We start from the raw sequence: 26,766 nt of genomic DNA on the forward strand, positions 1-26,766 counted from the left end.
TCCTTTGGAGGATGGCAGGGTTCTATAAGGCAGATTACCTCACTAGTGCTGACCAAGTAACTCTAGATTAACTGGTTTAACATTCCACTCCTGGGAGAGATTGAAACCATAATTAAGTTAGGTATTAATTCTCAGTTTGGTGATGTGGGCCTAGCACGAGTGACTTCATTTTAAGCCTATTGTAGCTTTCTTAACATATCAAAATATTAAAATTTACACAGTTCAAATTTTCTTTAGAGAGTTTGCCATATTTAAAGGAAATGACAATATGGTCTCTGAAAACGTATATACAGAAATATAAAAAATCCCTGCCAAATGTGCATTTGAAATAAATCCATAGTAAATAGATATTTATGGAGATCAGGATAAGTAAATTTAATATTTATCCTGTTTCTATGTGGGTGGGATTCCGGGTGATAGTTAATTTCTTCTTAGGCTCCTCTGCTTTTTCTAAAATTTCCATGAATATATATATATATTTTTTCAAAAATAAATTAACATTTAAAATCTGTTTTTACTTCTCACTCATCTGCACTTTGCCTATAACACAATTGAGAGGACTTAAAAGATTAAGTCCAGTTTTATGCTTTGATAATGCACAGTTGACTCACTCTGGAAACATATAAATATATTTTTCAACTTGTTGGTGAGTCATGTAGTATCTCCCCCTGAATATAAATAGGAATATATATATATATATATATATATATATATATATATATATGTATGTATATTCATTTTTTGAAAACTGAAAATTATGGCAATTACACATTAGAACTGAGATAATGATGCTGATATGAGTTTCATACATTTTTTTTCTTTGTTTCTTCTTTTCTAGTGCAAGGGTGTGACTAAAATCTGTCATTACATAATTGCTCTGCCACCTGATCTTACAGAACCAGAAACACAAATTCCAGAATTTATTACCTCTGAAGAGAAGTCACCTAATGTGCAAGTGGTAAGCAATTTTTTAAAAAGATTTATCTTTAATAGAAAGCATTTAGTAAAGATTTGTAAATATCAATCAAATCCTCTCTGATTTAACACAGAAATCATTTATCGGTTTTTTGGTTTCCTTCCAATGTTTCTCAATTTACAGTTGACGCTTGAACAACACCAGAATTGGGGTACCAACCCTCCACACAGTAGAAAACCCACATATAGCTTTACAGTCTATCCTCTATATGTTCAATTCCACATTCACAGATTCAACCAACCATGGATAGTGTAGTACTTATTTACACAAAAACATTTGCATATAAGTGGACCTGTGCAGTTCAAACCCATGTTCAAGGGTCAACTGTATACAGTATATAAGATGATGTGATCACATCTTGCTTTTCCATATAGTCATTATATTAATTTTAAGTGACTGCATTATATACCATTGAATTTATATACCATGACTTATTTAATCATTCAATTATAGTTGGATTATTTAGATTGCCACCAGTTTCCAGGTGTTAAAAGTAAAACTGACATAATGATCTTTTTAAGTATAATGTATTTTTAACCATTCAAATAATTTTTTTGAATATATTTCTATGATTCTGATTATGGTAACAGAATATACAGTTGTTTTAGGATTAATCATAATATGAAATTACCTACCAGAAGAATTCTACCAAACTAAACCCTGTATTTTCACAGTATTGAATTTTATCTCTTTTCCTTACCCTTCCTAGAAGTATAAAATCAAACCTCACTTTTGTTTTAGTACGGTTTTAATTGCTTGGGCATTTTTCTTATATGCTATATGTTTCTCCTACTTTCTCCATTTCTTTGTTATTTAAATTAATTTTTCTAACTTGAAAGTACCTGCTCATTATTATAAAATATTAAAAAAATAGAAAAACATTTAATTGTTTTAACCATTAATAATATATGTATATTTTCTTCCAGTGTTTCTTCTACTCATATTTTACGTATATAATTTGACATATACACATATAAAACTTGATCATATGAGCATATCATAATTTACTTGATATCTTTTTCATTGCTGGCATTAAAATTACTTATATTTCTTGCTATGTTACTATTACATATACTGCTTTGACATACATAATTGTGCATCTTTGTGCATAAAGCTCTTCTTCACGCTTAGTTGCTGAGGCATGCAATTACTGGTCCAAGGGTTATGAACAGTTTTAAGTTTCTAATATATATTGAAAATTTGCCTCTCTAAAGGATTGTATCAGTTTACACTTCTATCAGCAGCATACATGCATAATCATTTCATTATGCTTTTACTATTTAAACAAATAGAATTATCCAGGTAAGAAATAGTCATAATCATAATCCTAGTCATATCTTGTTTCTTTTACAATTAATGAGGTTAAATGCTTTCCATTATATTTATTACCCATTTTTATTTCCTTTTAGCTGAATTGCCTGTTCATAACCCTTGTCTACTTAACCACTGGGATCTTAGTGGTAACTTATGTGCATTTTATATTACTTATATGCGTATGTCCCAAATTTATTGTAAAGATTTGCATGATGAATTGAGATATGGAATTTTTAAGTTCAGAAATAAGAAGCTTAGTAAAGTTAGTTTGCATATTTTAAGTGCATTATCTTGGCCCACTTACAATATGATTGCATCTGTCATAGTATTTAGTGAGTTTCCAGTACTTTTAAAAAGTGATTAGTTATGACTTAAATCTCCTTAAACCAAAGGCAAAATAACTTCAGATTTGCTCCAACAGAAGAAATGATTTAGTATGAATTTTTTAAAGCTATCATTTGAAGTGATACTTCAAATGTCATGCTTGTATTTTCAGAATCATTTTTATCTATTGTCTTACTTTATTGTTATCCATGTAAACAAAACAAAATCATTATTATGGTTGCATGGAAAACCTTATCATAGCATAACAATTTAATGAAAGAAAGAGAGTAGAGATTTTTAATACAGAATTGTTTGGCTTGAAATAGCTAATTACCTGAAAAAAAAGGAATAGGCCTTTGGAATGGAAGCTGTTATCTTATTGTTCAGTTGGATCAAGGATGTCATTAAACTGTAAACTGCATGCAAAAAGAATATGACATTATATGCTGATGGTGAGGTACACAAAGTAATGATCTAGAATATTAAATAATAATTTGGCTCTCAGTTGTAGAATCAGATAGAATTTTAACTTTATTATGCAAACTATACAAATCCAAAACATGTTAGGAAATAAATTTCATAAACGAAGAAGTAAATAAATTGGAACAACAGTAGAAATTAGTATAAGGATTAAATAGCTTTTTTTTTTAATGTCTGAAAAATTTATATTAACATAATTCCATACATATTTCCATACAAATACAAATATAAGATTTTTAGAAATTTCATGTAATGTCTGAAACATTTATATTGACATATTTCCATACAAATAACCCAATGAAAGTTTAGTATTAGTTGTTTTGTTTGTTTTTTTATACTGCAGGTTCTTATTAGGCATCAGTTTTATACACATCAGTGTATACCTGTCAATCCCAATCGCCCAATTCAGCACACCACCATCCCCACCTCACCACAGTTTTCCCCCCTTGGTGTCCATATGTCCATTCTCTACATCTGTGTCTCAACTTCTGCACTGCAAACTGGCTCATCTGTACCATTTTTCTAGGTTCCACGTACATGCATTAATATACGATATTTGTTTTTCTCTTTCTGACTTACTTCACTCTGTATGACAGTCTCTAGATCCATCCACGTCTCAACATATGACTCAATTTCGTTCCTTTTTATGGCTGAGTAATATTCCATTGTATATATGTACCATATCTTCTTTATCCATTCGTCTGTTGATGGGCATTTAGGTTGCTTCCATGACCTGGCTATTGTAAATAGTGCTGCAATGAACATTCGGGTGCATGTGTCCTTTTGAATTACGGATTTCTCTGGGTATATGCCCAGTAGTGGGATTGCTGGGTCATATGGTAATTCTATTTTTAGTTTTTTAAGGAACCTCCATATTGTTCTCCATAGTGGCTGTATCAATTTACATTCCCACCAACAGTGCAAGAGGGTTCCCTTTTCTCCACACCCTCTCCAGCATTTGTTGTTTGTAGATTTTCTGATGATGCCCATTCTAACAGGAGTGAGGTGATACCTCATTGTAGTTTTGATTTGCATTTCTCTAATAATTAGTGATTTTGAGCATCTTTTCATGTGCTTCGTGGCCGTCTGTATGTCTTCTTTGGAGAAATGTCTATTTAGGTCTTCTGCCCATTTTTGGATTGGGGTGTTTGTTTCTTTGATATTGAGCTGAATGAGCTGTTTATATATTTTGGAGATTAATCCTTTGTCCGTTGATTCATTTGCAAATATTTTCTCCCATTCTGAGGGTTGTCTTTTCGTCTTGTTTATGGTTTCCTTTGCTGTGCAAAAGCTTTGAAGTTTCATTAGGTCCCATTTGTTTATTTTTGTTTTTATTTCCATTACTCTAGGAGGTGGATCAAAAAAGATCTTGCTGTGATTTATGTCAAAGAGTGTTCTTCCTATGTTTTCCTCTAAGAGTTTTATAGTGTCCAGTCTTATATTTAGATCTCTAATCCATTTTGAGTTTATTTTTGTGTATGGTGTTAGGGAGTATTCTAATTTCATTCTTTTACATGTAGCTGTCCAGTTTTCCCAGCACCACTTATTGAAGAGACTGTCTTTTCTCCATTGTATATCTTTGCCTCCTTTGTCATAGATTAGTTGACGATAGGTGCGTGGGTTAATCTCTGGGCTTTCTATCTTGTTCCATTGATCTATGTTTCTGTTTTTGTGCCAGTACCATATTGTCTTGATTACTGTAGCTTTGTACTATAGTCTGAAGTCAGGGAGTCTGATTCCTCCAGCTCCATTTTTTTTGCCTCAAGACTTCTTTGGCTATTCGGGGTCTTTTGTGTCTCCATACAAATTTTAAGATGATTTGTTCTAGCTCCGTAAAAAATGCCATTGGTAATTTGATAGGGATTGCATTGAATCTGTAGATTGCTTTGGGTAGTATACTCATTTTCACAGTGTTGATTCTTCCAATCCAAGAACATGGTATATCTCTCCATCTGTTGGTATCATCTTTAATTTCTTTCATCAGTGTCTTATAGTTTTCTGCATACAGGTCTTTTGTCTCCCTAGGTAGGTTTATTCCTAGGTATTTTATTTTTTTTGTTGCAATGGTAAATGGGAGTGTTTCCATAATTTCTCTTTCAGATTTTTCATCATTAGTGTATAGGAATGCAAGAGATTTCTGTGCATTAATTTTGTAACCTGCAACTTTACCATATTCATTAATTAGCTCTAGCAGTTTTCTGGTGGCAGTTTTAGGATTCTCTATGTATAGTATCATGTCATCCGCAAACAGTGACAGTTTTACTTCTTCTTTTCCAATTTGTATTCCTTTTATTTCTTTTTCTTCTCTGATTGCCATGGCTAGGACTTCCAGAACTATGTTGAATAATAGTGGTGAGAGTGGACATCCTTGTCTCGTTCCTGATCTTAGAGGAAATGCTTCCAGTTTTGCACCGTTGAGAATGATGTTTGCTGAGGGTTTGTCGTATATGGCCTTTATTATGTTGAGGTAGGTTCCCTCTATGCCCACTTTCTGGAGAGTTTTTATCAGAAATGGGTGTTGAATTTTGTCAAAAGCTTTTTCTGCATCTATTGAGATGATCATATGGTTTTTATTCTTCAATTTGTTAATATGGTGTATCACATTGATTGATTTTCTTATATTGAAGAATCCTTGCATCCCTGGGATAAATCCCACTTGATCGTGGTGTATGATCCTTTTAATGTGTTGTTAGATTCTGTTTGCTAGTATTTTGTTGAGGATTTTTGCATCTATATTCATCAGTGATATTGGTCTGTAATTTTCTTTTTTTGTAGTGTCTTTGTCTGGTTTTGGTATCAGGGTGATGGTGGCCTCATAGAATGAGTTTGGGAGTGTTCCTTCCTCTGCAATTTTTTGGAAGAGTTTGAGAAGGATGGGTGTTAGCTCTTCTCTAAATGTTTGATAGAATTCACCTGTGAAGCCATCTGGTCCTGGACTTTTGTTTGTTGGAAGATTTTTAATCACAGTTTCAATTTCATTACTTGTGATTGGTCTGTTCATATTTTCTGTTTCTTCCTGATTCAGTCTTGTAAGGTTATACCTTTCTAAGAATTTGTCCATTTCTTCCAGGTTGTCCATTTTATTGGCATAATGTTGCTTGTAGTAGTCTCTTAGGATGTTTTGTATTTCTGCAGTGTCTGTTGTAACTTCTCCTTTTTCATTTCTGATTTTATTGATTTGAGTCCTCTCCCTCTTTTTCTTGATGAGTCTGGCTAATGGCTTATCAATTTTGTTTATCTTCTCAAAGAACCAGCTTTTAGTTTTATTGATCTTTGCTATTGTTTTCTTTGTTTCTATTTCATTTATTTCCACTCTGATCTTTATGATTTCTTTCCTTCTGCTAACTTTGGGTTTTGTTTGTTCTTCTTTCTCTAGTTCCTTTAGGTGTAAGGTTAGATTGCTTACTTGAGATTTTTCTTGTTTCTTGAGATAGGCTTGTATAGCTATAAACTTCCCTCTTAGAACCGCTTTTGCTGCATCCCATAGGTTTTGGGTCGTCGTGTTTTCATTGTCATTTGTCTCTAGGTATTTTTTGATTTCCTGTTTGATTTCTTCAGTGATCTCTTGGTTATTTAGTAACGTATTGTTTAGCCTCCATGTGTTTGTCTTTTTTATGTTTTTTTCCCTGTAATTGATTTCTAATCTCATAGCGTTGTGGTCAGAAAAGATGCTTGATATGATTTCAATTTTCTTAAATTTACTGAGGCTTGATTTGTGACCCAAGATGTGATCTATCCTGGAGAATGTTCCGTGCGCACTTGAGAAGAACGTGTAATCTGCTGTTTTTGGATGGAATGTCCTATATATATCAATTAAATCTATCTGGTCTATTGTGTCATTTAAAGCTTCTGTTTCCTTATTTATTTTCATTTTGGATGATCTGTCCATTGGTGAAAGTGAGGTGTTCAAGTCCCCCACTAGTATTGTGTTACTGTCGATTTCCTCTTTTATAGCTGTTAGCAGTTGCCTTATGTATTGAGGTGCTCCTATGTTGGGTGCATATATATTTATAATTGTTATATCTTCTTCTTGGATTGATCCCTGGATCATTATGTAGTGTCCTTCCTTGTCTCTTGTAACATTCTTTATTTTAAAGTCTATTTTATCTGATATGAGTATAGCTACTCCAGCTTTCTTTTGATTTCCATTTGCATGGAATATCTTTTTCCATCCCCTCACTTTCAGTCTGTATGTGTCCCTAGGTCTGAAGTGGGTCTCTTGTAGACAGCATATATATGGGTCTTGTTTTTGTATCCATTCAGCCAGTCTATGTCTTTTGGTTGGGGCATTTAATCCATTCACGTTTAAGGTAATTATCAATATGTATGTTCCTATGACCATTTTCTTAATTGTTTTGGGTTTGTTTTTGTAGATCCTTTTCTTCTCTTGTGTTTCCCGCTTAGAGAAGTTCCTTTAGCATTTGTTGTAGAGCTGGTTTGGTGGTGCTGAATTCTCTTAGCTTTTGCTTGTCTGTAAAGCTTTTGATTTCTCCATCAAATCTAAATGAGATCCTTGCTGGGTAGAGTAATCTTGGTTGTAGGTTCTTCCCTTTCATCACTTGAAGTATATCATGCCACTCCCTTCTGGCTTGCAGAGTTTCTGCTGAGAAATCAGCTGTTAACCTTATGGGATTTCCCTTGTATGTTATTTGTCGTTTTTCCCTTGCTGCTTTCAGTAATTTTTCTTTGTCTTTAATTTTTGCCACTTTGATTACTATGTGTCTCGGTGTGTTTCTCCTTGGGTTTATTCTGTATGGGACTCTCTGCGCTTCCTGGATTTGGGTGGCTATTTCCTTTCCCATGTTAGGGAAGTTTTCGACTATAATCTCTTCAAATATTTTCTCTGGTCCTTTCTCTCTCTCTTCTCCTTCTGGGACCCCTATAATGCGAATGTTGTTGCATTTAATGTTGTCCCAGAGTTCTCTTAAGCTGTCTTCATTTCTTTTCATTCTTTTTTCTTTAGTCTGTTCCACAGCAGTGAATTCCACCATTCTGTCTTCCAGGTCACTTATCCGTTCTTCTGCCTCAGTTATTCTGCTATTGATTCCTTCTAGTGTAGTTTTCATTTCAGTTATTGTATTGGTCATCTCTGTTTGTTTGTTCTTTAATTCCTCTAGGTCTTTGTTAATCATTTCTTGCATCTTCTCAATCTTTGCCTCCATTCTTATTCCGAGGTCCTGGATCATCTTCACTATCATTATTCTGAATTCTTTCTCTGGAAGGTTGCCTATCTCCACTTCATTTAGTTGTTTTTCTGGGGTTTTTTCTTGTTCCTTCATCTGGTACATAGCCCTCTGCCTTTTCATCTTCTCTGTCTTTCTGTAACTGTGGTTTTTGGTCCACAGGCTGCAGGATTGTAGTTTTTCTTGCTTCTGTTGTCTGCCCTCTGGTGGTTGAGGCTATCTAAGAGGCTTGATGGGAGGCTCTGGTCTAAATAGTTTTTTTTGAAATCCCTGCTTTACCACTAATGGCCTAGATATGAACTTGAACAAGTCATATTTCCTCTGTAAACCTCACTTTCTGCTCTGTAAATTGCAGGGTTTGGGTGAATGATGACTGAGGTCACATATAGCTATGTGAATCTAATATAGTTCCACAGGCCCACAGTTTTATATTTCCCATAGTGGCCTTGTAAAAAAATCATTAACTAGTACACATATTCTGTCTAATGATTAATTAATTCCTAACATGGAAATGGATTAAATATTATTGACTTTTATCAAAAAAATTTGGGGAACTATAAACTATACATTCTGATGTATTGGGGACAGAGGGAGGATATTAGGAGTTTGAAGGATATGTAGTCAAGTTCTTCCAGCTGACTATTGGTGAGGCACACTTAGCAGGGTAAGAACCAGGTTTTGAAGAGCCTGAACCTTATACAGTTTGAGGGTGCCTCTTTAAAAATAAACACAAAATAAAATACAAATAGAAATTTGGAATGAGAAAAATCACAACAAATTATAAATTTTAAAATCTGATAAATATTACAAATGTAAAATACTCTCAGTGCCTTGGAAGGGGCCTGTACAAGTGAGGGGTCCTACAACTTAAGCTTCATTGGCTTCATGGTAAATCTGTCTCTGGGATTAGGCATGTTTTTTCTTCTGCATACTTTTCTCTGGCTCCACTCCTTATCTTTAGCAGTTCTAACTCCATGGACACAAGTAATGTGAAAGAAGAAAACAGCATTGGAGGTCAAACAATAAATACTATATAGATATGGCTTTTGTGTCAGCAAGGAATGTACAAAGCCAGTATGCTTCCCTCCATGTCAACTGCCTGAAATATTCTTGTCATATTGCTTTCATTTAGATGGCTAAAAATCCTACCCACAAAAGTGGGCCTCTACCAACCACAAATAGAATAACCAATAATTTTCCTATCCAGGACCATTATTTCATGCCCAGGGAAGTGTACTGGCACATTGGCATCATCTTTACCAACATCTCATCACACTCATCTTTCATCTAAGATGCCTGGCTCCCTATGCTTTTCGTGCACTTGGCGTGTGGATAATTATGATCATTGATTTGATTAAGGATTGTGACGACCCAAATGTTTTCATTGTCATAGCCCATAAATTCTTGTACAATCTGAGATTTGTATTATATGCTATGGTTTTTCAATCACAGTTTCCTCTGTTTTGGCAACCATTTAAAATATAGTCTTTGAAATATTGCAATGCTGTGAGTAGTCAATGATACCATAATCAATTTTGAGATTTATCATGTTTCAGGAAATTGTGACATCTATGTCAACTCTTGGTTATTAGCATCAGCAATCTGAAACAAAAATTAAAAACATAAAATTTCACTGTACCTTTGGAATATAATATACTACATTCTAATTAATAGATGTGGGTATAAAACGATATGCCTTAATGAGGAAACTGACTAACAGTAGAAGAAAGCTATGCAGAATGATGAAATGACAGGAAAAATCAGCTTTAATGCTCTACAAAGGGAGAAAACCAAGAAGTGACTGTAGTTATCTAATTCAATGGAAAATTTATGAAATTTTTTTTAACATTTAAAAATCCAATAGACTACTCTATGGGCTTTCTGTTTTAAAATAAATCAATAGTGGAATCATTTCCAAGTGTAAGAAAAGTCAGAACAGAATCACAAAATACATGTTTGTATGTTGAAATACTGCATGGCTACAAGATATTTTCATTGTAAACATGCATCATCTAAGAGTAGTGTTTTGTGTTCCCAAAATGTATCATTACAAAGCATTCTGAAAATCTTCATTTAGCTCAAAAAAGTGGCTCTGCCCTGTACCCTCAGAAACGAAGTTTCAGATTCTATCCATTCAAAGAACTATGCTACAAAATTGTCCAGCTAAAATGGTTCACCTCTGCTCAGGAGGAGAAGCCTAGAACTATTTGGCTGACTTCTTGTTCCATTCAAGTGGCAAAATCCAGGAGATAAAACCAAGAGCTTACAACCAGACACTAGGCTTGCTGTGTGTTCTTGACAGACATTTCTGCAGTAACCCTTTGACCAATGACCCTAATAGGCTTCCAGCAGTAGCTAGTCTGTGTGAGATAGCTGTGCTAAATTACAGTCACCATGAAGAGGCTTTACAATATTTCAGATTTAAAGAAGGAAGTATAGATTTGGAACTCACAAAGTACCTGCCTCTCTTTTTGCTTCCCTTCTTTCTTCCATTCCATCTCACTTTCCCTCCACCCTCTTTCTCATTTGCTTCAAGTGTGATATGATCAGTTACTTGTCTACTCACAGCCTTCCTCCATGAATATTTCCCTCAGTGCTATGGGAATGCGTCAGTAAATGCCAGTTCTATGAATGAAAATTTAAAGGTTGTCCATCATCCTAAACATAAACCTTGGAAGACACAATATCATACATTTTGTTCTTTTGAATAAGAAAAGATTATTTCAAATTTAGTATGTTTTATTCAATTTTTAAATATCTGCCTGTGTATAGCCAATATTTGTACCACCTCATAGTTTACTTTCACATTTATCATTTATTTTGAAATGCATACCATCATCTCATTTGGTGCTCAAAATGACTGTGTGATAGGGCAGGAACTATTTTCATACTCATTTTAAAAAATAAGAAATTGAGGCTCAGATAACTTTATACCACTCTCTATCCCTGCTTGTCACTGCTATCTATCAAGTTCACTTGGATTGTCAATATCATTTATTTAATCATCTGTGGTCGGCTGTCGTCTCAGAAACTAAACCAAAATATCACCACTGCCAAAATAGTTTCCCTATCCAACCCCAGCCTTCCTTCAATCTCAGCTTATGGCCTCACCACCACCTTCAGCAAAAATATTGGGCCAATCAGTTATGAACTTCCTGGGAATACCTTCAATAATGGTGGACTTTGTATTTTGTGTCAAACTTTTGGCTGAAAACAAACAGAAAAGCTTGACAATGTTTTTAAAAATTTAAAGTCTTTAGAGAACTAAAAATCAGTGGAAAATAAAAAGATGAGACCAAGATCTGGAAGAAGAAAACCTAGACTGTAAAGCAATGAAAGTCAGAAGAAAATGGATTTCTGTTTTCAAAAGGTGAACTGAAAGTGCTGAAAAAAAATTGACAACTTAGAATTCAATTTTCCATAAAAGTATTCTTCAAAAATGAAAGTGAAATTAAGACTTTTTGGACAAACAGAACTGAGAATTTGTTACCATCAAATTTGTTACTCCCAGCTAAAGGTTGTTCTGTGGTGGAAGAAAATGATCCCAGATGGAAGCTCAAGGATGCAGGAAAGAATGAAGAGCAACAAAAATGGTAAATATGTATGTAAATATGAATGATTATTGACTGGGTAAAATAATAATAGTTGCAATAATATGGAGTTTTAAATATCTAAAATTTAAACTTGCTACAATAGTAGCAAAAAAGGAGGGAGGAGGGTAAATAAAGTATTGTAAGGTCCCTGCACTATCCAAGAAGTGAAAATTTACTTTGATAAGGCATGGATGCTTGTAGTAACCACCAAAAGAATAATAAAATAATGTATAACTATCAGCAATAGAGGGGAAAATGGGGAGCAATATTCCAAAAGAAAGCAAGAAAGGAGAAGCAAAGGGAACAAAATATAGGCAGGAAAAATGGAAATCAACTAGTAACGTGGTAGGTTTAAATCCAAATATATCAGTGATAATATTCAATGTAAACAAACTAAATCTCAAGTATAGGCTGCTTACAAAGGCATGCCTAAAATATAAAAATATGGATTGTTTCAAAGTAAAATGATGGAAAAATATATAACATGCAAACAATTACCAAAACAAATTTGGAATATTAGCCTAAGTAGATTTTAAGGTTAAAAAGCATTACTAGAGATAAAAATGAATATTTCACAAGATAAAAGGTTATTTTTCTCAGAAAGGTAAAACAGTTTTAAATTTGTATGCATATAATTATAACATAGCCTCAAAATAAACAAAGCAGAAGGTGTGAAACTCTTCACCTTCCAGCACTCCCACCTTCAAAATGATTCTTATCCACAGGCAAACTTATTTCCTCCCCTCCAGGTGCAGAGAAGGACATGTTTCTCCTTATTCTAAATATGGCCCCTTATATTTTCATGTCCTTCTGCACCTTGTTTCCTTTTATTTTCACTTACCTCTTAACTTTCCTTCTCATCTGCTCTTTCACTCAATCTACAGTCACACACAAATCTCACCTATCCTCTCTCCCCACAAAATAGTCCTTGATTCTGCATCTTCCTTTAGCTATTTCATTGCCTTTCTCCTTCACTGATAAACCAAGATTCCTAAAAGGACAATAAATTTTATGAATCCCTTACCCCCTCTTCACTACTCAATTTGTAGAAACCAACCTTCTGCCCCCATTCCTCTAATGAAACTTCAATCCTCATCTTACTTTATTTATCTGCAACATTTCACAAAATCGAGTGCTGCTTCTTTGAAACTCTTTCTTTCACTATCTCTTTTTTTCTTTTTGGACCAGAGGGTGCTTTTTAATGATAAAATCATTCTATCTTTTTCTTGTTATTTACAGAACTGAATAAAAAAGCCTACCTAATTTCCCAAGGTATTATATCACAATATCTGAATTTATGCCTATGTTCAAAATGGCTTCACAAGCTTTCAGAGAAGGACATCAATGTCAGTGGGGGGTATGATTCACTACTTTAATATGTTCTCTTTATGGATTTCAAGACAAACAAAACATATATGATTTCCAGTAAGCAACTGGGTAAATAACAGTTGAAATAAAGTGGCAAAGAGAGAATTTCACCCTACTCTCCATGACTCTGGTAAACTCATTGCTGGAAAAGATGTTCATTCTGAGGAAAATAAGAAACAAATGAGGAAAAATTTGAGAGATAAGCCAAATAATACTTAAGGATTTCTCTGAGAAAAAAAAAAAAGAGAAAAAAACATAGATGAAGTAAAACTAAAACACTTGACCAAACAATAACCAAGCAAATGTGTACATTAAAGACTATGATTTCTTGATAGGCACAAACACCAAAGGGGTAAACAAAGTATTTAGCAGACTGCATGGAATCTTAAAAGGAAATAGCTGAATACCAAATGGTTTTCTAAACAAATGTTTTTTAACATCTTTATTGGAGTAAAATTGCTTTACAGTGTTGTGTTAGTTTCTGCTGTATAACAAAGTGAATCAGTTATATGTATACATATATTCCCATATCCCCTCCTTCTTGTGTCTCCCCCCACCCTCCCTACCCCACCCCACTAGGTGGTCACAAAGCACTGAGCTGATGTCCCTGTGCTATGCAGCTGCTTCCCACTAGCTATCTACTTTATATTTGGTAGTGTATATATGTAAATGCTACTCTTTCACTTTGTCGCAGCTTACACTTCCCCCTCCCATGTCCTCAAGTCCATTCTCAATGTCTGCGTCTTTATTCCTATCCTGTTCCTAGGTTCAACAGAACCTTTTTTGTGTGTGTAGATTCCATATATATGTGTTAGCATATGTTATTTATTTTTCTCTTTCTGACTTACTTCACTCTGTATGACAAACTCTGGGTCCATCCACCTCACTACAAATAACTCAATTTTGTTTCTTTGTATGGCTGACTAATATTCCATTGTATATATGTGCCACATCTTCTTTATCCATTCATCTGTGTTGGACACCTAGGTTGCTTCCATGTCCTGGCTATTGTAAGTAGTGCTGCAATGAACATTGTAGTACATGACACTTTTTGATTTATGGTTTTCTCAGGGTATATGCCCAGTAAGTGGGATTACTGGGTCGGTCATATGATAGTTCTATTTTTAGTTTCTGAAGTAACCTCCATAATGTTCTCCATAGTGCCTGTATCAATTTACATTCCCACCAACAGTGCAAAAGGGTTCCCTGTTCTCCACACCCTCTCCAGCATTTATTGTTTGTAGATTTTTTGGTGATGGCCATTCTGACAGGTGTAAGGTGATAATTCACTGTAGTTTTGACTTGCATTTCTCTAATGATTAGTGATGTTGAGCATCCTTTCATGTGTTTGTTGGCAATCTGTACATCTTCTTCAGAGAAATGTCTATTTAGTTCTTCTGCCCATTTTTGGATTGGGTTGTTTGTTTTTTTGATATTGAGCTGCATGAACTGCTTGTATATTTTGGAGATTAATTTTTTGTCAGTTGCTTTGTTTGTAAATATTTTCTCCCATTCTGAGGGTTGACTTTTCATCTTGTTCATAGTTTCCTTTGCTGTGCAAAAGCTTTTAGGTTTAATTAGGTCCCACTTGTTTACTTTTGTTTTTATTTCCATTTCTCTAGGAGGTGTGTCAAAAAGGATCTTGCTGTGATTTATGTCATAGAGTGTTCTGCCTATGTTTTCCCCTAAGAGTTTTATAGTGTCTGGCCTTACAGTTAGGTCTTTAATCCATTTTCAGTTTACTTTTGTCTATGGTGTTATGTAGTGTTCTAATTTCGTTCTTTTACATGTAGCTGTCCAGTTTTCCCACCACCACTTATTGAACACACTGTCTTTTGTCCATTGTATATTCTTGCCTCCTTTGTCAAAGATAAAATGACCATACATGCGTGGGTTTAATCTCTGGGCTTTCTATCCTGTTTCCATTGATCTGTATTTCTTCTTTTGTGCCAGTACAATACTCTCTTCATTACTGTAGCTTTGTAGTATTGTCTGAAGTCAGGAAGCCTGATTCCTCCAGCTCCGATTTTCTTTCTCAAGATTGTTTTGGCTATTCGGGCTCTTTTGTGTTTCCATGCAAATTGTAAAATTTTTTGTTCTAGTTCTGAGAAAAATGCCATTGGTACCTTGATAGGGATTACACTGAATCTGTAGATTTCTTTGGGTAGTATAATCATTTTCACAATGTTGAGTCATCCAATCCAAGAACATGGTATATCTCTCCATCTGTTTGTATTGTCTTTAATTTATTTCATCAGTGTCTTATAGTTTTCTGCATACAGGTGTTTTGTCTCCTTAGGAAGATTTATTCCTAGGTATTTTATTCTTTTTGTTGCAATGGTAAATGGGAGTGTTTCCTTAATTTCTCTTTCAGATTTTTCATCATTACTGTATAGGAATGCAAGAGATTTCTGTGCATTCATTTTGTGTCCTGCTATTTTATCAAATTAATTGATTACCTATAGTAGTTTTCTGGTAGCATCTTTAGGATTCTCTCTATATAGTACCATGTCATCTGCAAACAGAGACAACTTTACTTCTTTTCCAATTTGGATACCTTTTGTTTCTTCTTCTTCTCTGACTTCTGTGGCTAAAACTTCCAAAATCATGTTGAATATTAGTGATGAAAGTGGGCAATCTTGTATTGTCCCTGATCTTAGAGGAAATGGTTTCAGTTTTTCACCATTGAGAACGATGTTGGCTGTGGATTTGTCATATATGGCCTTTATTATGTTGAGTTAGTTTCCCACTAACTCATGCCCACTTTCTATGCCCACTTTCTGGAGAGTTTTTATCATAAATGGGTGTTGAGTTTTGTCAAATGCTTTCTCTACATCTATTGAGATTATCATATGGTTTTTACACTACAAATTTTTAATATGGTATATCACATTGATTTGCATATATAGAAGAATTCTTGCATTCCTGGGATAAACCCCATTTGATCAAAGTGTATGATCCTTTTAATGTGCTGTTGGATTCTGTTTGTTAGTATTTTGTTGAGGACTTTTGCATCTATGTTCATCAGTGATATTGGTCTGTAATTTTCTTTTTTTGTGACATTTTTGTCTGGTTTTGGTATTAGGGTGATGATGGCCTTGTAGAATGAGATTGGGAGTGTTCCTCCCTCTGTTATATTTTGGAAGAGTTTGAGAAGGATAGGAGTTAGCTGTTCTCTAAATGTTTCATAGAATTCACCTGTGAAGCCATCTCATCCTGGGCTTTTGTTTTTTGGAAGATTTCTAATCACAGTTTCAATTTCAGTGCTTGTGATTGGTCTGTTCATAGCTTCTATTTCTTCCTGGTTCAGTCTTGGAGGGTTGTATTTTTCTAAGAATTTGTCCATTCCTTCCAGGTTATCTATTTTATTGGCATATAGTTGCTTGGAGTAGTGTCTCATGATCATTTGTATTTCTGCAGTGCCAGTTGTTACTTCTTTTTCATTTCCATTTCTGTTGATTTGAGTCTTCTCCCTTTTTTTCTTGATGACTCTGGCTAATGGTTTATCAGTTTTGTTTATCTTCTCAAAGAAACAGCTTTTAGTTTTTTTGATCTTGGCTATCATTTCCTTCATTTCTTTTTCATTTATTTCTGATCTGATCTTTATGATTTCTTTCCTTCTGATAACTTTGGAGTTTTTTTTGTTCTTTCTTTAATTGCTTTAAGGGTAAGTTTAGGTTGTTTATTTGAGATATTTCTTGTTTCTTGAGGTAGGATTGTGCTGCTATAAACTTCCCTCTTAGAACTGCTTTTGCTGCATCCCATAAGTTTTGCCCATCATGTTTTTGTTGTCATTTGTTTCTAGGTATTTTTGGATTTCCTCTTTGATTTCTTCAGTGATCTCTTGGTTATTAAGTAGTGTATTGTTTAGCCTCCATGTGTTTGTATTTTTACAGATTTTTTCCTGTAATTGATATCTAGTCTCATAGTGTTGTGGTCGGAAAAGATACTTGATATGATATCAATTTTATGAAATTTACCGAGGCTTGATTTGTGACTGAAGATGTGATCTATCCTGGAGAATATTCCTTGAGCACTTGAGAATAAATTGTATTCTGTTGTTTTTGGATGAAATGTCCTATTAATATCAATTAAGTCTATCTGGTTGAATATGTGTTTTAAATCTCGTGTTTCCTTTTTTATTTTCATTTTGGATGATCTGTCCATTGGTGAAAATATGGTGTTAAAGTCCCCTACTATTATTGTGTTACTGTCGATTTCCCCTTTTATGGCTGTTAGCATTTGCCTTATGTATTGAGCTGCTCCTATGTTGGGTGCATAAATATTTATAATTGTTATATCTTCTTGTATTGATATCTTGATCATTATGTAGTGTCCTTTTTTTCTCTTCTAATAATCATTATTTTAAAGTCTATTTTGTCTGATATGAGAATTGCTACTCCAGCTTTCTTTTGATTTCCATTTGCATGGAATATCTTTTTCCATCCCCTCACTTTCAGTCTGTATATGTCCCTAGGTCTGAAGTGGGTCTCTTATAGACAGCATGTATATGTTTCTTGTTTTGGTATCCATTCAGCCAGTCTCTGTGTTTTGGTTGGAGCATTTAATCCATTTAAATTTAAGATTATTATCGATATGTATGTTCCTATTACCATTTTCTTAATTGTTTTGAGTTAGTTATTGTAAGTCTTTTCCTCCTCTTGTGTTTCCTGCCTAGAGAAGTTCCTTTAGCATTTGTTGTAATGCTGGATTGGTGGTGCTGAATTCTGTTAGCTTTTGCTTGACTGTAAAGCTTTTAATTTCTCCAACAAATCTGAATGACATCCTTGCTGGGTAGAATAATCTTGGTTGTAGGTTTTTCTCTCTCATCACTTTAAATATGTCCTGCCACTCCCTTCTGGCTTGCATAGTTTCTGCTGAAAGATCAGCTGTTAACCTTATGAGGATTCCCTTGTACGTTATTTGTTGTTTTTCCCTTGCTGCTTTTAAGATTTTTTCTTTGATTTTAATTTTTGATAGTTTAATTAATATGTGTCTTGGCATGTTTCTCCTTGGATTTGTGCTCTATGGGACTCTCTGCACTTCCTGGACTTGATTGACTATATCCTTTCCCATATTAGGGAAGTTTTCAATTATAATCTCTTCAAACATTTTCTCAGTCTCTTTCTTTTTCTCTTCTTCTTCTGGGACCACTATAATTCGAATGTTGGTGCGTTTAATGTTGTCCCAGAGGTCTCTGAGACTGTCCTCAATTCTTTTCATTCTTTTTTCTTTACTCTGCTCTGTGGCAGTTATTTCTAGTATTTTATCTTCCAGGTCACTTGTCTGTTCTTCTGCCTCAGATATTCTGCTAGTGATTCCTTCTAGAGAATTTTTAATTTCATTTATTTTCTTGTTCATCATTGTTTGTTTGCTCTTTCATTCTTCTAGGTCCTTGTTAAAAAGTTTCTTGTATTTTCTCCATTCTATTTCCAAGATTTTGGATCATCTTTACTATCATTACTCTGAACTCTTTGTCAGGTAAACTGCCTATTATCTCTTTATTTGTTTGGTCTGGTGGGTTTTTACCTTTCTCCTTCATCTGCTGCATATTTCCTCTGTTTTCTCATTTTGTTTAACTTACTGTTTTGGTGTCTCAATTTTGCAGGCTGCACGTTTGTAGTTTCCATTTTTTTGGTGCCTGCTCCAGTGGGTGAGGTTGGTTCAGTGGCTTGTGTAGGCTTCTTGGTGGAGGAAACTGGTGCCTATGTTCTGGTAGTTGGGGCTGTATCTTGTCCTTCTGGTGGGCAGGGCCATTTCCGGTGGTGTGTTTTGGAGTGTCTGTGAACTTAGTATGACTTTAGGCAGCCTTTATGTAATGGGTGGGGTTGTGTTCCTGTCTTGCTAGTTGTTTGGCATGGAGCATCCAGCACTGGAGCTTGCTGGCCATTGGGTGGAGCTGGGTCTTAGTGTTGAGACGAATATCTCTGGGAGATCTCTCGCTGATTGATATTACATGGGGCCAGGAGTTTTCTCATGGTCCAATGTCCTGGACTTGCCCACCCCCTCAGAGGCTCAGGCATGACACTTGGCCAGAGCACCAAGACCCTGACAGCCACACTGCTCAGAAGAAAAGGAAGAAAGAAAACAAAACAAAACAAAACAAAAACCCCCCCCAAAAAAACAAAAACAGAAAAACGGAAATGCAGGACCCTAGGAAAAATGGTAAAAGCAAACCTATATAGACAAAATCACACAAAGAAGCATATACATACACACTCACAAGAAGAGAAAAATGAGAAAAAATATATATATATAAAGGAAGAGAGCAACCAAACCAATAAACAAATCCACCAATGGTAATAAGCACCAAATACTAAACTAAGACAAGCATAAAACCAGAAACAAATTAGACACAGACAGCAACTCCAAGTCCCCAGTTGCTCCCAAAGTCCACTGCCTCAATTTTGGGAACATTTATTGTCTATTCAGGTATTCTTCAGATGCAGGGTTTATCAAAGTAATTGTGGGGATTTGATCTGCTGCTCCTGTGACTGCACAGAGAAATTTCCCTTTCTCTTCTTTGTTCACACAGCTCCTCGGGTTCAGCTTCAGTTTTCGCTCCACCTCTGCATGTAGTCCTCCCTCAGGCATCTGTTACCTGCCCAGACAGGAGGATGTTAAAGCAGCAGCTGATTAGTTCTCTCTTGCTCACTCAGGCCAGGGGAAGGGAGGGGTATGGTAGTCATAATTGGAACGTGTGGCAAGCGTGAAGCAGCAGAGGCTGGCGTGATGCTGCAATATCCTGAGGCACACCGTGTCTTTTCCCGGGGAAGCTGTCCCTGGATCACGGGTCTCTGGCAGTGACGTGCTGCACAGGCTCCTGGGGTGGTGTGCATAGTGACCTGCACTTGCACACAGGATTTTTGGTGGCAGCAGCAGCAGCATTAGCAGTTCCTGCCCTTCTCTGGGGTCTGAGCTGATAGCCGTGGCTCACACCCATCTCTGGAGCTCATTTAGGGGGTGTTCTGCCTTATGTGGGCACACTGGGAAGGAATCCCCTCTCCTCGTGCACCCCAAAACAAAGGTATCTTGCCTCTCTGGCAGGTCCAGACATTTTCCTGGACTCCCTCCCATCTAGCTGTGGCGCACTATCCCCCTTCAGGCTGTCTTCATGCAGCCAACCCCAGTCCTCTCCCTGGGGTCTGACCTCCAAAGCCTGAGCCTCAGCTCCCAGCCCCCACCTGCCCTGCAGGTGAGCAGACAAGCCTCTCAGTGTAGTCAGTGCTGGTTGGCACCAATCCTCTGCATGGGAATCTCTCCGCTTTGCCCTCTGCACCCCTTTTGCTGCACTCTCCTTCTTGACTGTGAAGCTTCCCCCCTGCCCACCCCCTGTTCCTACCAGTGAAGGGGCTCCATAGTGTGTGGAAAATTTTCCTCCTTCACAGCTCCCTCCCAGAGGTGTGGGTCCCATCCCTATTCTTTTGTCTCTGTTTTTTCTGTTTTCTTTTGCCCTACCCAGGTACTTGCCTTTTGGGAAGTCTGAGGTCTTCTGTCAGCATTCAGTGTGTGTTCTGTAGGAGTTGTTCCACATGTAGATGCATTTTTGGTGTATTTATGGGGAGGAAGGTGATCTCCATGTCTTACCCCTCTGCCATCTTGAAGGTCTCTCTTTCACTATATTTTGTGACACCATACTCTCTGTATTCTTCTCCCAATTATATGGCCAATTTTCTCAGTCTCAGTCTTTGATTGCATTCAGTTTTTTTTATTCCATAAATGTTACTTTTTTCCCATACTATGTCCTGAGAAATTTTGTTTTTCTTGGCTCCCTCTGCCTCACTGTTACCCAAGGTACTTTTTTACTACATACATCAGAATTACTTAGAGGTACTTGTTAAAAATTCAGATTCCTGAACTGCATCTCCACACCTTCTGTATCAGAATTCACAGGGATGGGGCTCAAGAATGTTCAATTTTTAACAAACTGTCAGTAATTTTGATGCAAGCCAATGTTTGAGAATCACTGTCTTTCCCTTTACCTAAGGAAATTCCCCATGGTTTTTAACTATTATTCATATGCGGATAACTTGCAATCTATATCTCCACCTGGACTTCTCCCCCAAGTCAAAGCTCAGTTATGATTAAACCTGTCTAGAGAAAGAAGGAGGAGGGGATTTGTCTAAAATATGCAAAGTTCTAAAATAGAGGAATAATGTGAAATGTGATTATTCAAATTGCAAAGAGTACTTCACTAGGAATCATGAAACTTATGTTGTACTCTTGGTTCTATCAGTTACTAGCTTTGTGACCTTTATCAGTTAAACTGAAACCCACACAACTTCAAATCCTCATTTGTAAAAATAGAGGGGTTGTGACAGATAAACTTTAAGCTATGTAACGTCAGAAAAGTTATTTAACTGTTCTTAGTTTCCTTAGATGTATAATGGAGTTAATGATACCCAATAAGGTTTTTGTGAGGATAAATTGATTTATGTTTAGCATATAGGAAGTGCTCAATAAAAACAAGAGATAGAACTATTAGTTGCTATAAAAAGATTCCTAGTAAAAATTCTAATGTTTTACCTCTTAATAGGCTATTATAGTACATTCCAACAAATTATTTATATTCTTACTTTCCCATATTAAACTAGGAATACAAATGAAATTACACAAGATCTTATTTGCAAAAATGATTTTTAAATGAGCAAATACTGTAGAGAAATAATTATGCTTTCTGAAGAATAATGTAGTTAAGTGTGACTTAAATGTCTTTGAAATAGAAATTTACTGTAAATCTATAAATATTTAGGTTAGATAAACAAGCATGATGAGCTTGTACAGAAGTAAAAATAAAATTGTGAGGTGGAATTAAAAAGAAAGAAATATTTTGCCTCAAATTAGTGTACTCCAGAGAATAAATAGAGCAACTTTTTTGCTCATTGACTGATTCATTGATTTATTCAGTAATTCTGTTTTGAGTATCTACTATGTGTCAGGCGCTCCACTTTGTAATAGGAATGTGCCCCATCTCTCAAGGAGACATAGTCTAACAAAGGACTGTGAAATTAAAAAGTTGTTATTTTAGCCAGGAGAGAAAAAAAAAGTCAGACTTTGATGCCTTGATCATGGGGTTATTCTAAATGAATCTCTCATGGACTACTTTAGATGGTAAAAATCATAACAGACAATGAAAGAATTATTTTGAGGGTAGATGACCCAAATGAGTACCCAATAATTAATCTCAAAAAGTGGGCAATTAGTAGTAGTTTGCAGAAGACAACATTCTATGTAGTTATTATAGTTTATCTGACCTTTGATGCTGTGGTAGCTCCACTCTTTCTCCAGCATTAATAAATGTTTACCAACAACAACCAAGAAACTTCAGTAGATCTCAATAATGAAGTTATATTTCTGTACCCTATAATAATTTTTTAACAAATTCTTCAAGTTCTAAGTAAAAATACTTATGTAGCTGATTCTAAAACAGTTATTTTTTGTCAGATAATTTTATTTTAAATAAAATGAACAGATGCCTTAATAATCCTGAACCATCTTAAACTGGGGGCTGTGAACAGGAACTGTCTTCCTGGTGCAAAAGAGAAAACTGATTTTACTTATTGTGGACAATAATGAACTAGAAGAAAGCATATTGTTGTCTCAGAGGATTTTATTTGGTTGACTTCCCAGTCACCTCTAGATTTTAGAAAAAGAAACAAAACATACACATGGATAAATGCAATATTTCTCTTTCTTCATGAATCTAAAACAAAGATTGAGAGAGTTTTATTTTCTTTTTTCTTTTTCTGCATTTGTGGAAATCTAGAAAATAGTTTTTAAAAATATCATCCACTCATCCACTGCTAATTTTTCCCTAAAACCTACATTTCCCTAGGGTTTTGGTTCAGATGAAAATGGGAGAAAGGATGAATAACCCATGCTATCAAGAAGTTTCTTTACAAATTGTATAATGGCCAGCCACTTCAGATGGCATTTCAAAGTAAATGAGCTTTAAGTTTTAATTTTAGTCATATACTAGTTTTATAATTAATTATACATTCTCAGCACACTATGTTTTTCTGGAGCCCATCATGCCAGTCAACATTTATTTTCTTAAAATATATTCTCTTAGAATTTACCAACATATGAAGTGTTCTTATAATTTTGAGGCAACCTGCATATATCAATTTTCAGCTATTAAATGCTTTGAACCAACAGAAGTGATTCATGTAATACTATGGAGGATGCTAATGGACTGGGTTAGGTTACTATAGGTAATTATCAGACAAGATAAAGCACAAGATGTATTGTTGGCAACATAGTCTATGTTTAAATTATGTTGGGCTTCACTTTTGCTGTGTATACTTGAAATTTTCAGAACAAATCTTTGTCAGTGCAAGGGTTTTAACTTAAGTCAATATTTACTGGCAGTGCTAGTGATTCCAAAGATAATGATAATATAAATGTTTTCTTGAAATACTGTTCAAAATAGAAAATTTGGAAATTATTTCCTGAGCTACCATGTTCCAAGAAAATAGTTATAGTGTCGAAGATAAACAAAGCCAGGCAGTTGTTAAAGGTGGTAAAGGCAGATTTTATTCGGTAATATCTATCACAGTAGGGGAGAAACCTCAATGTAAACTGAGCTCAACTCTGCCAAAACAAGAAGCAAGAGATTTTTAAAATGCTGATGATGTGCTAATGGAAAGACACTGAAGGACATTAAGAAGGGTTTGGTCCAGATGACTAGGCCATCTGGGTTTGCTAATCGGCACTTATCCAAAGGAGAAACAAGCTTCTCATATCTTTATGACAGAAGTAGTGGCACAAGTTGGAGAAAGAGTCTCACTGAAGTTAGGCCCTTTCCCTCCCACGGGGACTGGAAGTAAGAGCTATCTCCTTGAATATTTGCACTTCAAGGGTATGGCTCCCAGGTCCTTTGGAAAAGAGTTCTGGGTGTTAGAATATTTACATTTCAAAGGACAGAGAAAGGATTTATAATTGCAACCTTCTTAAAGTAACTGCTCTAGTAAGGGGTTCAGGGGCCTACCAGCCTAACACCAAGTTTTTGCTGGAACAAACCATAAAGATTCTCCTGGCAGTGTTGAGCTTTTTCAGGAAGGCATTTTGAGGGATGCTGGGGTCACACTAGGGACATGGGCTTAAGCTGTTAGAAGCCATGCTAGAGTTTGTTCAAGTCGCTTAGAAGAGGGGTTGGGTGGAGTTGTTTTGTGCCCAGTGTTTTTTGCATTTCTCAGTGGTAACTTTCCACTTATTGAAGATGCTACAATTTAGAGCTCTAATGACAGAATTTTTCTATTATTTTTCAGTAGCATTCACTTCTGCAATTTATACAGGAAACTTACTATTAATGAATTAAAACTTCTTAGAATGTTTTGTTTGACAACTTAAAAATACACAAACCAATCTTCTTGTAGTGGAGATCCACAATCAACAGGATGCACATATGTACTGTCCATTATTGATTAGTTGAGCATGAAGGTGGAGAATAACAACAAAGACTTAAGCTGTGTTCATGTGGCACAAAATAACTACTTTGGCAGAGTTTAGGTTTAAATTGATAGGTTGTTTTTGTATTATATAGGAGCAATAGCTCAATCATAAAATTTCAGGAGATATCTCATAGAATTCAAATATTTGTGTGGACCTGACTTAGGAAAAATGTCATGAAATGGTAAAGCAAGAAAATGGATCCAGAGTCTTTGATCTTCCAAGCAGAAAACTGCATTTCATATCTTTATAAATCCTCTTTTTAAATGAAAAGTCATCTTACCTTGGTCCTATTCACAGATAATATGATAATGAATTCTAAATCTTTGACTAAATATTTGTATTTTTTAAATATAAAGTGTTTCAGATATGTTGTTTTATCCTAAAGAAGTACGTATGGTTTGGAATTTTATTCTCTGTACTAGCCAAAAGGAAAGAGTTTTGATGATCAATAAAAGGACTTTACATCATACCATAAAAGTAGTAGATTGTCTTGCTTATATTCAGAGCTATGAAAAAAGAGTAATGGAAGAAAAATGAAAGGTTTCAATACTGTCTATATTGGCAATAGCAGATTAGATAAGGTTTGAAAAATCTAGCCAATCTCCTTGATGAGCCCATGTGAACTTCTGGACAAGCTATTTGCAAATTTTTCTAACTCATTTTTTAAATATTATTATAATCTTCAAGGTTGATCAGTGTCCTAAATGGGAAAACTTAGTTCTCAAATGTCAGGTTAAATAACCTACATGTATATTGTTCAATAACTTTAAATTTTTTCACAATTCTTATGAGAACATTAATGTGGATGTTTGAATTTCATTTTTTACTGCTATTTAACCTCAGAATCCAATTAAATTACTTAGATTGTCTTTCATTCTGACAATGATAGTCTTAAGAGAGACCAAATTTGTGTTTTTCTTTGGGATCAAACAAGAAGAAAGCATATTAGAATATTATTTTGGAGTTTATACATGAATGGTCATTGGAGGTGATCTTTAAAACACTTTTTTTTTGTTTGTTTGCCTATCATATATTTAATGATTTTACAAAGCAGATAGTTTGGTGAGGGTGCAGTAAATCACATCATCTTTTTTTTTTTTTTTTTCTTATCACAAGAGAAAAAGTCGTAACTATGTGTGGTGATGGATTTTTTTTTCCACACACACACACTGTATTTTATTTTTACAAGAGATAAATAGACTGACACCAAGCATTGTACATGGATGACCACAACAAAAGCAACAATGATTGCAATTACCAAACATGAAACACACTCATACTATGTCATAATATTGACATTCAGCCCAGTAATCCTCCACTGTAACAGCTCCTTTACTTTGCAGTGAAAATTGATTTGTATATTCTTTGCCTCTGAGTCCTTGTGGGATTTTTTTTTTTTAATTCAGACAGAAAGTCACAAAAATTATTTTAAAACACTTTTGACCCTGTGGAGTTGTAGTTGTGATTGCACCAACATCAGATAAATAAAGGAAGTAAAAAAAGCCCACTCTGTCTATTTATATGCAATAGCCATTTTGTCATACAAAAGCTGTTTCTCCTTGGTACAAATAACAGATCTATCGTTTATTCATTTAGTTTGAGAAAAAGGATTAGTCCTAACTCAGAGTGAATTTGGAGGTGATGGGAGGCTCCTAACTTATTTTTTTCTTTTTATTTATTTATTTTTATAGAAGTATAATTAATTTACAATGTTGTGTTAGCTTCAAGTGTACAACAAAGTGATTCAGTTGTGTATATATATATATATATATATATATGTGTATATATATATATATATATACACATATATACATATATATTCTTTTTCAGATTCTTTTCTGAGGCCGTTAACTTATTAATATAGAAAATACAATTCAGTAATTAACAGGCCTAGAATGGGAGTGGATTGTAATAAAAAGCCTGTAGTATTTTTACTGGTTTAAATGTTAACTAATCCCTTTATCACGTACATTATATATAACATTCATTTCCCTGTTATAAGCTCTTTTTCTAGCTCCACCACCAATTTTATTTGTTTCAATTATTTCCCAACATAACTTGGACCTTCTAAAAT

Source organism: Balaenoptera acutorostrata, chromosome X (assembly GCF_949987535.1).
Source record: "Balaenoptera acutorostrata chromosome X, mBalAcu1.1, whole genome shotgun sequence".
Taxonomy (NCBI): Eukaryota; Metazoa; Chordata; class Mammalia; order Artiodactyla; family Balaenopteridae; genus Balaenoptera; species Balaenoptera acutorostrata.